This window comes from Cavia porcellus, unplaced genomic scaffold (assembly GCF_034190915.1).
Source record: "Cavia porcellus strain 051 isolate PalLab524CR breed Dunkin Hartley unplaced genomic scaffold, mCavPor4.1 scaffold_13, whole genome shotgun sequence".
Lineage (NCBI taxonomy): Eukaryota > Metazoa > Chordata > Mammalia > Rodentia > Caviidae > Cavia > Cavia porcellus.
In genome coordinates, this window is record NW_026947496.1 from 47,426,874 (window position 1) to 47,440,881 (window position 14,008).

The window sequence follows — 14,008 nt, forward strand, 5'->3', positions numbered from 1 at the left end:
ACCAAGAACCAAATCAGCAGCAGAAAGCACACAACATATCCGTGATGGGAAATATCCCTGGGGAAGTCTCTGAGTCAAGTGAGGGATCAGGAATAATTGAGCCTGGGAGGATTCCCTCGCAAACCCAGGAATAGTGCCAGTAGTTCCAGGAGAAGACGTCACAGCATCTGTCCCTGACACCCAGTGATTTTTGGGTTTTCCTCTATGACTAAGACTCCAAATGGAGAACTGCAGCAAAAAAAAGGGGAAAACACCAACTTACACTGGCTTGAGTCAAGACTTCCAACTGCAGAGCTCTAGGCTCCCACCTAGACCTAGAGAACAAGAATTTGCATTTGAACATGTTCTCCAAACAGTGATTCCCAGGAATCGAGTTTCTTTTCCACTTTAGGAGAAGTGGCCTAACCTTTCTGATCACAGACTACTACCTTCAATAAGATATATATTTGTAAATGATACACATGTGCTATGCTCTTGACACTTTATGCACATAATATTGACATTTTAAATAAAAATTGAAATAGGTGAATTAAAAATAGAAGGGTGTACGCCATGTGTTCTCTGGCTTTTCTGAAAGGTTTTCCACTAGGCTGTCATTCTGCTGGTCCAGCCCTGCCCAATTTCTAGTCATGTGGTCTTCTCTGTTCCCACCCAATGCCCACCTGCACTCAGCCACAACTTCTGCCTGCTATCCTGTCCTGCAGCTCCCTCTTAGCCTTCCCAAATGCAACACCAATGAATGATATCATGGGCTTCCATGGCTGAGAGCTCCTAGTTCGTTTTTAAATTTATACCCTCTGTATTGCATTTTTACTGGGGCAAAAAATAAAACATAAAAGAGAGGTGAGAGAAACTAACTTTGGAAGGCAGATTTCTTTAAGTTAAAGTAACTAGTGCTCTAATTTCCAGATCACCAAGCACAGGAGAAAGTGACTAGTCAGGCTATAGGCGTTTTTACATTGCTTTCTGGTACACCACTGCCCTTCTTACAATTAAATACAGTATCTTTTTCTGGAGCTTTGGTAAATAAAGTTCTTTTGCTTAAAAGCAAATAACGATCTCATTTAAGAACCAGAAGGTGGGCCCAAGGCACAATTCTTCACCCATATTTACTTCCTATTTCAAAATAAACCCAGCTGAGTGTCATGGCACATGCCTGTAATCCCAGCACTTGAGAGGCTGAGGAAGGAAGATCACTGAGAGCTCAAGAGCAGTCTGAGCTACAAAATGAGCTCAAGGCCAGCCTGAATTGCATAGTGAGACCTTGTCTCAAAAAGACAAAAAAAAAAAAGGCCAAATGGAAGTTCAAAAACTGAAACGCAAAATAATAATAATTCTCAAACCAGTTGCGTTGGTGTACTCCTATAATCCCAGCACTCTGAGGAGACTGAGACCGAAGGATTTCTATAAATTCACTGGGCTACATAGTGAGTTCAAGACCAGCCTGGACTACACAGTGAGACCTTGTCGCCAAGAAAAAAAAAAAAAACACTGAAAACAAAAGGATTCTCAAAACATTAAGGTAACGACAAACAGGCAAAAAAGAAAGTATTTCCTTCTTTCCCTCCCCAATGAAGGGAAGGGAAGGGGAATTAAGACATATTATGGACAAATTCCCTGTGATGAATGTGATAATATGACAAATACATACTAATAAAAAGATAAAGTTTTAAAAGTCTTCCTAGGAAGTAACTCATACCATCAATGTTTCAAGCTTTTCAGAATCCTACAACTAAAAACTACAAGAAATGGGGAAAGGCTTACAGAAATACACGTTCAAGATATAAGAACTTTATGAAAATGTAAAACTGAGAATCAGATAGAACCAGTCCCTTTAGTCTCCAATCCTCAAGGTCAGTTTTGTACAATGGCTCAGCAGCTGGGATACTGCCCTATGTAGAGGTGCCAAATATTTGGGGTGGCTTTTAAAGGTTCTGTGTATCTGTATGCCCTCTGTAGACACCAACTTCTTCCTACTCTGCAACCACTGTCTCCATCCCACCAGTCAGCAGTGACAAGTTCATCTGCACTCTACCCCAGGATCACCGAAAGGGCAACAAATGCAGTGGCCCAGGATGGAAATCAAAGATGCCAGCGAAAGGTAGGTTTACTCTGCAATCACTGATGAATCCTGCCGTCTATCCTTCCCAACAATTCCATTATGACCTAGTTTTGCATTCCCTTTATCTTTCTACTCATTAAAAAACAGATCCTGTGCTGCTTTTAGCCATGGAGATCTCGCTGTTCTTTCAGAACCAAGACAAAGAATGGAGAAAGTGTCTTCTCCTAGATGAACCTACACCCATGGAGGTCCAATCACTATCTTCTGGAGCTGTAAAAAACAAAACAAAACAAAACAAAAAACAGTGCTCAGCACAAGAGGTGACCTGATACAAATGCCACTTCTGGTAAACTCCTCTAGCGCAATGGTGGCAAACCTATGGCACATGTACCACAGGAGCCATGGAGAGCCCTGTCTGTCAGCACTCAAAAAGTAATTCCAGCATCACCCCAGCAGCCAAGTATTCAGGTTTAATGGCAGTGTTGGTACTTTTCAATAAATAAGTAGTTCTGGATCGCAGTTTGAGAACCCATCCTCTAAAAGATTCATCACTCCTCTAGGGGACATATGGATACTTGCTATTTTCTGGCTGGATTTTGTGTGCGTTGGGAATCGAACTCAGGACCTTGTTTGTGCAAGGTAAAAACTACCACTGAACTATACCTCCATCCCTTATTAAGGGAGATTTCTGCTACATTGCCTACGTGGCCTTAAACTTGCAACCTTCCTGCCTCAGACTTCCAGTAGCTGTAACTACAGGTGCCAGTATGCCTGACTCTGATTGGATTCTTCTTAGGAAACTGTCACTAGATCAGTCCAGAATCCAATGAAACCAAGTATTTCTATAACCCCTACCTTCTTCTGAGGGCTGTTAAAATGCTTTATATTTGACAATGTGGTGGAGACACACCAACACTCCTACCGAAGTGTTTGCCTTCAGAAAAGAAATTTATTATTTCATAAAACAAGTCCAACACTTCAGAGAGGGCTACCTCCATCTTGCATTGTCTAGGAGCTTAAATATCACATCCTCAGGGAAAAGCTGATTCAAACCAGCACAGACATTTCCTTCCTGAATTTTCAAAGCCCTGTATTCGCTATAACCCCACAGGCTAAAATGTTCAAGTCAGTTACTCCTTCGGTCTTTAGTTGCTCCTGGGTGGGTCTCACTTCTAGCCTGATGTAGACACATGGGGTAGGAATGTCAGATGTGAAAGACTAAAAGAAAATAAGACAGATTACAATGGGACACCATGATCCCATTTGTCAAACCCAAAATGATGATTATTTAGTGACTTTCTGGTATTTTTGTTTTTTGTGGGACTGGGAACTGAACGCAGAGCCATCACACGAAACTAATCCCCAGTACTACAAAAAAGAAAAAAGAAAAAGCAGGCCGTGGTGGTGTTATGCCCGTCATCCCAGTTGAGGCAGGACAATCACTCAGATTTAAAAGCCATGCTGGACTACAAAACGAGTTGAAGGCCACCCTGAAAAACAGGTGCATCATGAAAAGGCAAAGGCAGATAAAAATTCAAGAAAAAATATCATTTTTGGAACCAAGAATCAAACTTAGGACCTTAGGCTTGCAAAAAAAATTTTTTTAAGAGTAGGAAATATTTATCCAGGTAAAGATAGCATCCAAGAGAGACAGAAGAGGCCCTGGACAGTCCTCCTTTTGCCCCCTTTTGTTAGTGTCTTGAGACGAGGTCTCATTATGTAGTTCAGGCCACCCTAGAACTCATGAACTAGTCCAAGCTGGTATAGACTTGAGATGATCCTCATGTCTCATCCTGCCAAATTCTGGGATTACAGGTCTGTGCCACTGCACCCTGTAAAAATTCTTAAATCTTAACTTCACTATTCTCTAATAAATGTAAACATCCATCCAGCTGTACATGGCTCCAGAGGAAAACTCCAAGTACCCACTCTTACCCGATTCTCTGTAAATGACCTGAAACTCATCTCTTATAAAAATCTCTTTTGTCCGAAGGTTGGTTATGTTTAACCTCCTGTTTACACGAATCTCTCAGATACTTGCAGACATAGGTCACACGGCCCCCTCAGGACTGCTTTGTCTGAGTTAAAAATCCCCAGTTCCCGTAACAATGCCTGTAACTTCCTCACCACTCACCAGTTTAGTAATTCCCTCACCCGCCCCAAATTAACATCTTACTGAAGTGTTGCATGGAGCCACAGACAGGTGGCTCCACACATCATCCTAGGTCCCTGGGTGATCTGGAAACTAGGGGGGGATAGGTGTCTCTGGGTTCGACAGGAACTTGCACCCAAGAAGTGGTGTTGACTTGAACCCTGCAGTCCTTGACCCTCAGAAGTGTCTTCTCACAAATATGGGAAGACAAGTATTAGGCAGTACACAGTACACAGAACATCGCGTCCGCGAGCAGGCTTTACACACCAATCTGCCAAAGAGTTGTACATTCTTAAAGACAAACGCTGTTCTAAGCCCCACAAACTCAAGACTAGGGAGGCTGTCCTTGTAACTTTTCCCCAGGGTCTCGCACATGAACCGTGACCCTACCCAACTCCTAGACGCCGCAGAACACCTGCCCGACCTATTTCCTCTGGAGTATTTACAAAACCTAGCCGCACCCAGGTTTCTCGGAAACACCCTCCGCCAGGAAAACAGCAGCTGACTGCAGAGGGTGGGGAGAGAGCCTGAGAGCTTCCGCGGCGCCCGCCCGGGGTCCACGCCGCGCTCACGAGACTGCGCAGGCGGCGCGGAGCAGGATGGGAGGCGCGCCGGCACGCAGAGGCAGGCGTGCGGCGGCACGTGAACGCAGCGTGTGGCGGGGGCGGGGCGTGCTGTCACGCTCGTGCTCCACACAACTCAGCCAATCCGCGCGGACCACTCTTCCAGGTCCCGCCCCTTCCTGCCGGCGCCCACGAGTCCTCGGCTGACCTCTGAAGGGATGCCCGGCGGGTACTGGCCAGCGGCTCTCTACCGACTTCCGCGTGGGTGGAGGAGTTAGCAGGAAACTTAAATGTCCCCAGACAAAGCACCCCAGGATAGGCCTTGCGCTTGCCCTGCGTCTTTCCGTCCTTGATCCGTGGTTAGCTAATTTAGCACTCAAGGCTGTCCATCACCTGAGCCCAAGGGGGTATGGGTGGGCCAGCCTTGTGGACAGTCTATAGGGGCATATTTACTTATTTTAGCCCTAAGAAATCGTTTTTTGTTATTGCAGTGATATATGAACTTTTGCAGTGATTGAAAGAACATAAAATAAATCTGGTGGTATTTTCTTTCAGTCTTTCCTGCCTGCAGGTATTCTTAAAGCCCCAGGTTATGTGGTGTGTGCCCTCACCTCTAACTGAATATGTGTGACCTCCCTTTGTGCAGTGCCATCGTTTGTAGGGAAGGGTCAGATTTTGATGGAAGGTTTATGTTGTTTTTCTGTTCTTTGTAGTACTAGGAATGGAAACTAGGGCCTCGCCCGGGTAACGCTACAACTGAGCTACATCCCCATCTGGTATTTTTTTTTTTTTTTCTAATTACTGTAACTAGGAGCAAAAGAAATCTAAGAAGAAGAAACCAAAAGTAAAATGGAAGAGAACAAATATGAAATCAGTTTGGGAGAAAAGAACTTCATGCTTTTGGACTGAAATAAGACCGGTATTACTTTATGAATTTTAAAAACATGTTTCCTACATTTGTCCAATGACCTTAGAAACAAAAACACCTAGTAACAAGAAATCCCAAGTTATGGCTTCTAACTTGCATCTTCTCTTGAATGTAAGCAGGCTCTCTGAAATAGTAGTCAAAGGCTGAGACTGAGAGGTGCAAATGACCAGGAAATAAGAAAGAGCACAAAAACTGATGAAGAGGTACTAAAAAGTACATCAACTTGAAAGAACTTTTGGCCAAATTTAGAACAATTTGAGCATCAAATAATTCAGGAATGGGTTTTGCTACATGGAATAACTTTTTAAATCCCTGAGTTCACACTGACACTCTAACTACTATAATAACACTAGTAACAATAAGTTTAAAGTCTTTTTTTTTTTTTTGTACTGGAAATTGAACTTAGAACCTTCTGCTTGCCAGGCATGTGCTTATGCCACTGAGCTGGATCCCCGGCCTGAAATTAAAAGTCCTAAAGAGTTTATGTGCAGAACTCTTCTTTTATAATAGAATGCCAACAAGTGGCATTAAAGTATTTCCCATATGCTTAAAGGCATGTCTCCTGGATTAGGTGTCTTTTCCTTCTTTAAAAAGCTAGTATACAAAACAAAAACTTGGGGCTGGGGATTTAGCTCAGCAGCATAAGCACCTGCCTTGCAAGCAGGCAGTCTTGAGTTCGATCCTTGGTATCTATAAAAATGAAAAAGACAAAAAAAACAAAAACAAAAACAAAAACAACTTGGGAGAGTTAACAAGCATGTTGGAGAGTTCATAGCTCAAGAGGGAAGGGATTTTAGTAAATAACTTTGTAAAGAAGGGCAGATTCTTCAAACTCCTTGAAATTTCCTCTGTGATGCCTGTCTGCCATGCCACCCTGCCTTGGAACCAACCAATGATGAACTCAAACCTCTAAAAACTGTGAGTTAAATAATCATTCCTTCTTTAATTTGTGATGTCAGGTATTATGTTTCAACAATGAGAAAAGTAACTAAGACAAAATTTGTTACCAAGACTGGAGTTGTCACTTTAACTGTACCTGACCATGTGGTTTAAGAGCCTTTGGAACTGGCTTAGGGAAAGAGTTCAGAAATGTTTGGAAATGCCATCAGAAAAAGCAGCCCTGAAATGCCTTAAGGGAGATCCTGGTCAGAGTTCAGAAATGGTCCCAGTGATAGAAAGGTCCTGGAGGCTCAGTCAGGAGGTTTCTTCTGGGAAGAAAGACTGCAATGGTGGTCAGACTCCAGACAGTATGGGTTATACCTTGGCATAAAATTTGTCTGCATTTTGCTTGTGTCTAGAGACTTTGCCTAAAACTGATATTAAAGGTGGCAGACTAACTAATCTAGCAAAAAGAAATTTTAAGGCAGCCTAATGCTGAGGCCATGGTATAGCTATTGTCTGGGGACTTTTAGTCAAACCTATACTGAAAATGAAGAGGAAAGAGTCCAGCAGCAGAATGACTTAAAACATAGTGAGTTTTGGCCAGAAAGGAAACTCCAATAAAGCTGTGGATTGCAAAAATACAGCAAAAGAGACCTTGACTGCTAAGAAGGAAAAGATTACCTCCAACAGGAGAGTAGAAAAGATGGCCTGAGGGTATCACAAGAAGCAGTAGGACTCCACTCTTGTCAGTCTCAAAGACTTTGCTTTGAAAAGAGAAGTACCATGTTCCAGAATGGTGGCAGCCTAGGGAAGTTTTTCGTCAGAATTTGGTTCATAAACACTGAACCCTACACCCATGAAGGAAGAAAGCTTGGCTACTTCTCAATTTGATGACACACCTTGGCACCATCCACATGGTAGTTTTATGTGCATGCAGAAATGTAAGAGTTGTGGTGTCAGGAAGGTTTCCACCCAAGTTTAAGGAGAAGCTAGGCATGTGTCCCTGAGAGGGCAGTATGTGAATCTGTGTGAAGCCAGAAGTGCAGTGGAGACCCTAGAAGACAGAAGAAGATAGGAATATGGATCATTCAGGGAAAACTGCAAGGAGTGAGCAAAACCAGCCAAAGAAAAAAGCCATGGAAGTGCCATAAAGGCAGAGCCACCCAAGCCCCTTGGAGTTCACAACTTGCCACAGATTGCAGAGAATGCTAGAAGTGGAACTACCGGGTTTAATGTTTACCCTACTAGATTTTAGTCTTGCTTTGTTCCCCCTTGATTGCTTTCTCTCTTGTGCCATTGAATGCTGGAAGTGTTTAACTTTCTTTTCATTGATACAAAGGCTTGCAGTTAAGAGTTTACCTTAAATCTCAGAAGAGACTTTGGATGAACTTTTCAGCAATGCTGAAACTTTTAGGACTTTTCCATCTGTTAGAGGTAGACTAAATACCTTTTTATAAAGGGGTGGGTGTTTGGGGCCTGGGGTGGCATGTTATGGCGTGTGTTTAGATATCTTCCCCAAAGCCTCATGTGGTCATAGGTGGGGATTTTTCAGAGATGGCTGGATCTAGAGTGTATGACACTGGAATTAATTCATGGTATAATGCTACAATCAAGGGTGCTAGGATTAAAGGTTTGAGTGTTACCCATGCTAAGTAGCCTGGACCATTTCTTCTCTGCAGTGCCTGTCTGCCGGCTGATTATGGACTAAAGCCTCTATAAACCATAAGTTAAATAAACCTTTCCCCCTTTAACTTTGGGTGTCAGGTATTTTTGTCTCAGCAATGAAAGAAAAGTAACTAACACATCTGTCTCATCCACTGGTCAGACATCACACTGGTTCTCAAGCCTTCTAAAAGAGATCCCTTAGCATCTGAACTTTGTTAACTTGCATATTCTAGCCCCATCCTCTTCAGGCCTATAATTCAGAATTCATTTTTAATATTGACCTACACACTCTGGATGATTGTGATTGAGGTAAGCCAGATATGTTAGTGTCCTAGACAAGGAGAGTTAGAGGAATAATTTATGACTCTCAGCAAATTGGAGAAGTATGTAGTCAAAACTTGTTTCCTGCCAGGCACAGTGGTCCATGCCTGTAATCCCAGCGGAGGCAGGAGGACCACTGGGAGTTAGAGGCCAGCCTGGAATACTAGTGAGTTAAAGGACAGCCTGAACTAAATAGCAAGATGGTGTCTCAAAAAGACAAAAAAATTGTTTCCTTCTAGAAAATTAGTTTAGAAGTGGGGAGGAATGAAAAAAAGATACAGTGGAAAATAAAATAACAGTCATTATAACCACATTATAGCTTTGATAATATGTTACCTGAATTCTGGGAGTTTAAGAGTCAGTGGGCAGAGAAGTCCAGCAATTTTGGAAAGTTACAAGCTTTCCCTGCTCTGTACATCCCTCCTCAGATAAGTTTCCCCAGCCAACCCTAACATACTGTTATGGTAAGGAAGGAGTATAATATTATAATGCACTTTTAAGTTTTCAGCAAGAATAAAGGATTAAATAACTTCAAGTCAGAGGATAACATTCTTTTATGTCTGTTTAGTACACTTAATTACTACTGTTCTTATTAACTCTAGGTATAGTTATAAGTCACCTGCTAAGCGCTAGGCTGGGTGGTAAAGCCATTGCCCAGGGAGTTTACATTCTATTTGGGGAATGAGAATGGGCATAAATTATAACACCAGAACCACAATCATATCCAGCAGTCAGGCCCTGAGGCAGTCTGTGGTGCGAGTGGGGCCTGAGTGATGTGAGCAGGCATTCAGGAAGAAGTGATGAGCCAAAGGAAGAGTTAAAAAGTAAGATGTGTCAAGGAGATGCATGCAGTGAAACAATGAGACATACAAAGAATACACTTTCACTGGTGGAAATAGAGCTCATCAGTGGAACATCTAGATCTCAGTGCATGATACCCTCACCACAATTAAAAAACAAAAACAAAACACTGTTGAAAGTAGGGCATGGCAGCAGTGCATGCCTGTAATACCAGCTCCGAAGGAGACTGAGGCAGGAGGATCACAAATTCCATGCCAATCTAGGCTACATAACATGACCCTGTTTCAAAAAGAAAAAAAAACTGATTGAGATTCAGACACTAACTATATTATGTTTTAGTTTACAAAAATGAATCAGTGACAACAAAAAAGACTTTGGTCTTCCTATGAATCACTTTTTAAGTCAGTAAAGCTTTAAGATGAGTTGACCCTGAGTAGCATAAACATGTACCATTTTCTTGCAAGAGATTGGCCTTACTTACTCAGCTTGCTACCTGTGGGCTCCCTGTGGGCTACCTGGAGTTCAGGTGTGTTTTGTTTCATTTTGCTACATTTTGTTTGTTTTGTTTTGCTTGTGGAACTAAGGATAGGCCCAGGTCTTTTCACTGAGCTACAACCCTCTTCCCTTCTTATGTTTTACTTTGAGTAAAGTAGGTAAGTTGTCCATTCTAGGCTCAAATTTGCGATCCTCCCACCTCAGTCCCCAGAGTGGTGAGTTTACACATGTGCATCACCACATCCTGCTCCAGTGTTCAGTGTGGTTTACATTTTTGTAAAGGGAATAAAGAGAGAATATTTTTAAAAAGATATTCACAGTACCCCCTGAGACAACTGAAAATGCTATCTATCACAATTCCAACTTAGAGATTTTTTCTTTTTGAGACAGGGCCTCACAATGTTGACAAAGTCAGCCATTTGCAATCCTCTGGCATCAGCCTCCTGAATGCTGGGATTGCAGGGGTTCACCAAGCTAAAACAAACATGAGAATCACTGTTATAGCCCTTTTTGGCTTACAAATCAAATGTACATTTAAGAATCAATGAAGATATCTCATTTCCTTCTCTTGTTTTTGCTTCAGTTTCTCTGTTGGACCCAAACTGAGGGCCCAACAGTGGCGAGCCGCCACTGGAGGATCAGACCAAGAGCATGGGAGAGCCTGCCTGGGCCACCCACACTCCATGCAGGCTACCTCCCTTACTGGCCCAGAAAGGAAATAAGAAGGAGAGATGTGAAGAGTAGTGGTACTCAGAGACTCCAGAGCAGCCATGGGCCCCACCCGAGCCCCCAAGCTTGCCCAGCCTGTGCACCTACCTGTCCCCCCAGTCCAGGGCCCCAAGATCATTAGGTGGAACAGGCTCCATTATCACCCAGGCCAAAGGGAAGATGCCCTGGTGCTCACCAAGCAAGGCCTGGTCGCAAGTCTTCTCCTAAGAAGCTTGTGAAATTAACATCTTCAGGGCATTCTTTTGTTATTTTCATACCCAGTATGTTGGCCAGCCAGTTCTTTACTGAACTTGCCACATACAAGAAAGAAACCAACACTACAGCTATGTCAGACCTGCTGCAGTGTCTCTAGTATCAGTTTTATCAGATTCCTGGAGCCTGGCTATTCCCAGAAGTGACAGAGGAAGATCACAGAAGGAGCTGTATGGTCACAGGAGCTGTACACTGATCCTTAAGCAAGCCAATCAGCAGTGTTGACTTCACAGTGCCTGAAGAGATTGCAGTGACCACTCACCTGGTTAAGTGCACAAGAGGCCTTGCATGGATGAGTTCCTGAGGGGGTTGGGCTCTCTGAATGTGTTCTCTTCACTGCCAGCCTGACCAAGTACGCCTAACCTGTGACAGGTTTGCTGGTCTGGTATGGGGTGTTCCAGGCCTGCCTGTTCTGTGAGTCTGCAGCTGCTGTTTCAATGACCTCAGCCCCCTGGAGTGGGACCTGAGGAAAACCCTCATCTGGGACAGTTGCTTGCTTGTTACATATTCCACCTGGAGAATGTAGCGCCTTGCAGTCCTGGTTCGATGACATGGCAGATAATGAGTTACTCAACCTAATTCCAATCCTAGGAATGAAGCGGAGCAGATGATGTGTACACCAGCCTTGGGCAGCTACAGACCTCGGATGATGTGTACACCAGCCTTGGGCAGCTACAGACCTCGGATGATGTGTACACCAGCCTTGGGCAGCTACAGACCTCAGATGATGTGTACACCAGCCTTAGGCAGCTGCAGGCCTCTTAGCTTTCCCCCTTCATAGCAGTTTCATTCCTAGCAGAGGACTTTGCTATAATGTGCCTTTTCTGATCAGCCTGACAGAGCAGAAGCTGGGCCAACTCACCAAATGGGGCCTGGAAATAAATGTGACTGGAAAGAGCTATGGGGAAAGTTAGATGTCAGCTGGTCAAACCAGACCATTAATATCCAGAAATGCCTATTCCAAGTTGAGTTCCCAAGATAAAGGGTGTGTGTGTGTGTGTGTGTGTGACAGACTGACAGACTGACAGACTGATTGACTAACATGAAGAACTGTGACTCTGGGATTTTCAGTGGGGGAGAAGTTGAAAAAATATCACAAAGTAGTCCATCTCCACTCCTGTCATCCTTCAAGTCACTGAGCATTACAGGAACAGACTACTGCAGACTCTGTTGCCAAACCACGGCCTTTCCTTGGGGTTGAAAGGTCTATGCAAAAGAGAAAGGAAGAGGGTGGGGCAGAGGTGTCTTTTGGATGCCCCAGGCACACTTCTTTCTGAAAACCTTCTCCAGCCAGCTGCCAGACAAAAACATGCTATTTCTGGGAATATGATGATTTGTTTTCAGAACCAGCAACCGGTTGACCATAAAGTCCTTGGCCCAAAATTTGCACTTGCCGCCGACTGAGTGCCTATCTCCTCTCTATGTGTCTTAGTTACTTTTCTCTTGTTACTAAGACAAAATGCCTGACACCCAAAGGTTTATTTACCTTAGATTTTGTAGAGGTTTCAGTTCGTAACCAATTGGCTCTAAGGAAGGTGGCACTGCAGAGGGACGTCACAGAGGAAAATAGTTCATGGTGGGCAGAAAATAGCAAAGCAAGCAAGGGACCTTATCAGCTTATTTCTGCCCCATTTATACTCTGTCTAGGCCACTAGGATTAAGGCTGTGCCAAATCAAACAGTGGACTGATTTAGGAATCACACATCCTTAATCCTACTATCACACACACTAGATCCAGTCATCTCTGAAAAAGGCCCACCTATGACCACATGGGACTTTGGGGGACATCTGTACATAAACCATAACACTGTATCTCCCCAAGGTTTTGGCAGTAGGCCTCCCTTCCTCATGACTTACCATAGTCTTGATCTTGCAGGGAAGGTGGTCTCCTTGCCCTGGAAGAGGACAGATGACTGATTTTCATTCTTCTGAATCTAACATGGAGCATTGGGTCTGGTTTATTTTTGGCAAAGCTGCAGTCTTGGGTCTGAGATAAATGTGAGAGGTGTGGGATACAGGGAAGAGATAAATCCCCAAAGTATGAGCGTGTAACCTCTTGGCTTACAGATCACCTGAGCTTCTTTCTGTCAGTCTGCTCTTCAAGGAGTCTCTGCTGGTACTGGTGCAGGGACTTTTGTTCTAAAGATTAGGATGGACACTGCAAGCTGCCCCACCTTCTGTTGCTTGGGCAGGGTCCTTTCCTGTTGCATTCTCCTGTGGACCTGTCCTGTGCCAAGCTCTAGCAGTTACCGTCATTCCTGGCTGTTGCTCTTTCTCTCACAGGCTCAGAACTCCTGCTTTTCCAGAATTGAGGAGTGAGTATTCTTACTATTTGTTTTGTCAGACTTCTGCCCCCAGTAACAAGAGTCAGGGATGCCCTCATAGGCCTGCACTCTGGGTGTCTCTGGCTTTCAAAAGTTCTTAACAGTGAATGCTTTTTAAAAAATAAGTAGGGACTTCCGGGAGAACATGGCGGACAGATAACAGCAGCCAGGGAGGCTCTCTGAGATTACCAGCTTAGAATCCAGGAATGATGTGGTGTGAGGAATCCTAAGCAACGGGAGATATACCCTGCTGACCCAAGAACGAACTAAGCTGAGAGAAACCAACTGGAAATGCAATCCCGGTGCTATAACAGGAACAGATAAAATCTCAGCGTGGAAGCTGAAATCTGCACCTTTGGAAGCCACGATTTGAATTTTCTGCTGCCACTGCTGTGTCTGAATCGGCACAGCAGGGAGAGAGACGCGCGAAAGCTCTGAGAGCAGGAATCGCGAACTGAACAGAGTTGAGAGTGGGACTGGCGGAGAGCTCTGTATTGACCTGTGGTGAGTGAGAAGAACAGGGACCCTTTTATAGACTAGGAGGCTTCAACAGAGGACATTCTGGGACCGAGCAGACTAGCCAGAACAGGGCACTGCAGTGACTTTAGTTGCATATTCCCCTCTCAAGCGGGATTAGTGGAGATCACCTGGCCTAGGTGCTGCTACAGACTAAGATCCAGTAGGCTAGCCCAAACCAGGTCCCAGCGCCTGGCAGTGCACCCTAGCAGTGAAGCCTTCAGTAGGTTGACCTGGAGGGGCAGGCCAAACATATGCTGCCCCGCTCTGTGTCTCCTTAGTACACTGCAGTGGGCGGGAACACCTAGCCAGCGGATT

The 14,008-nt window shown here is 44.1% G+C and overlaps 1 protein-coding gene and 1 pseudogene across 5 annotated transcripts in view; one reads left to right on the forward strand and one right to left on the reverse strand.

Moving 5' to 3' along the window:
- The window catches only part of Pfkfb3 (6-phosphofructo-2-kinase/fructose-2,6-biphosphatase 3), an 85,460-nt gene that overhangs the window by 54,274 nt on the left and 17,178 nt on the right, over nt 1-14,008 (reverse strand). The gene's annotated exons all lie outside the window — the stretch shown is intronic.
- On the forward strand, nt 10,861-11,615 carry LOC100714778 (carboxy-terminal domain RNA polymerase II polypeptide A small phosphatase 2-like; annotated as a pseudogene).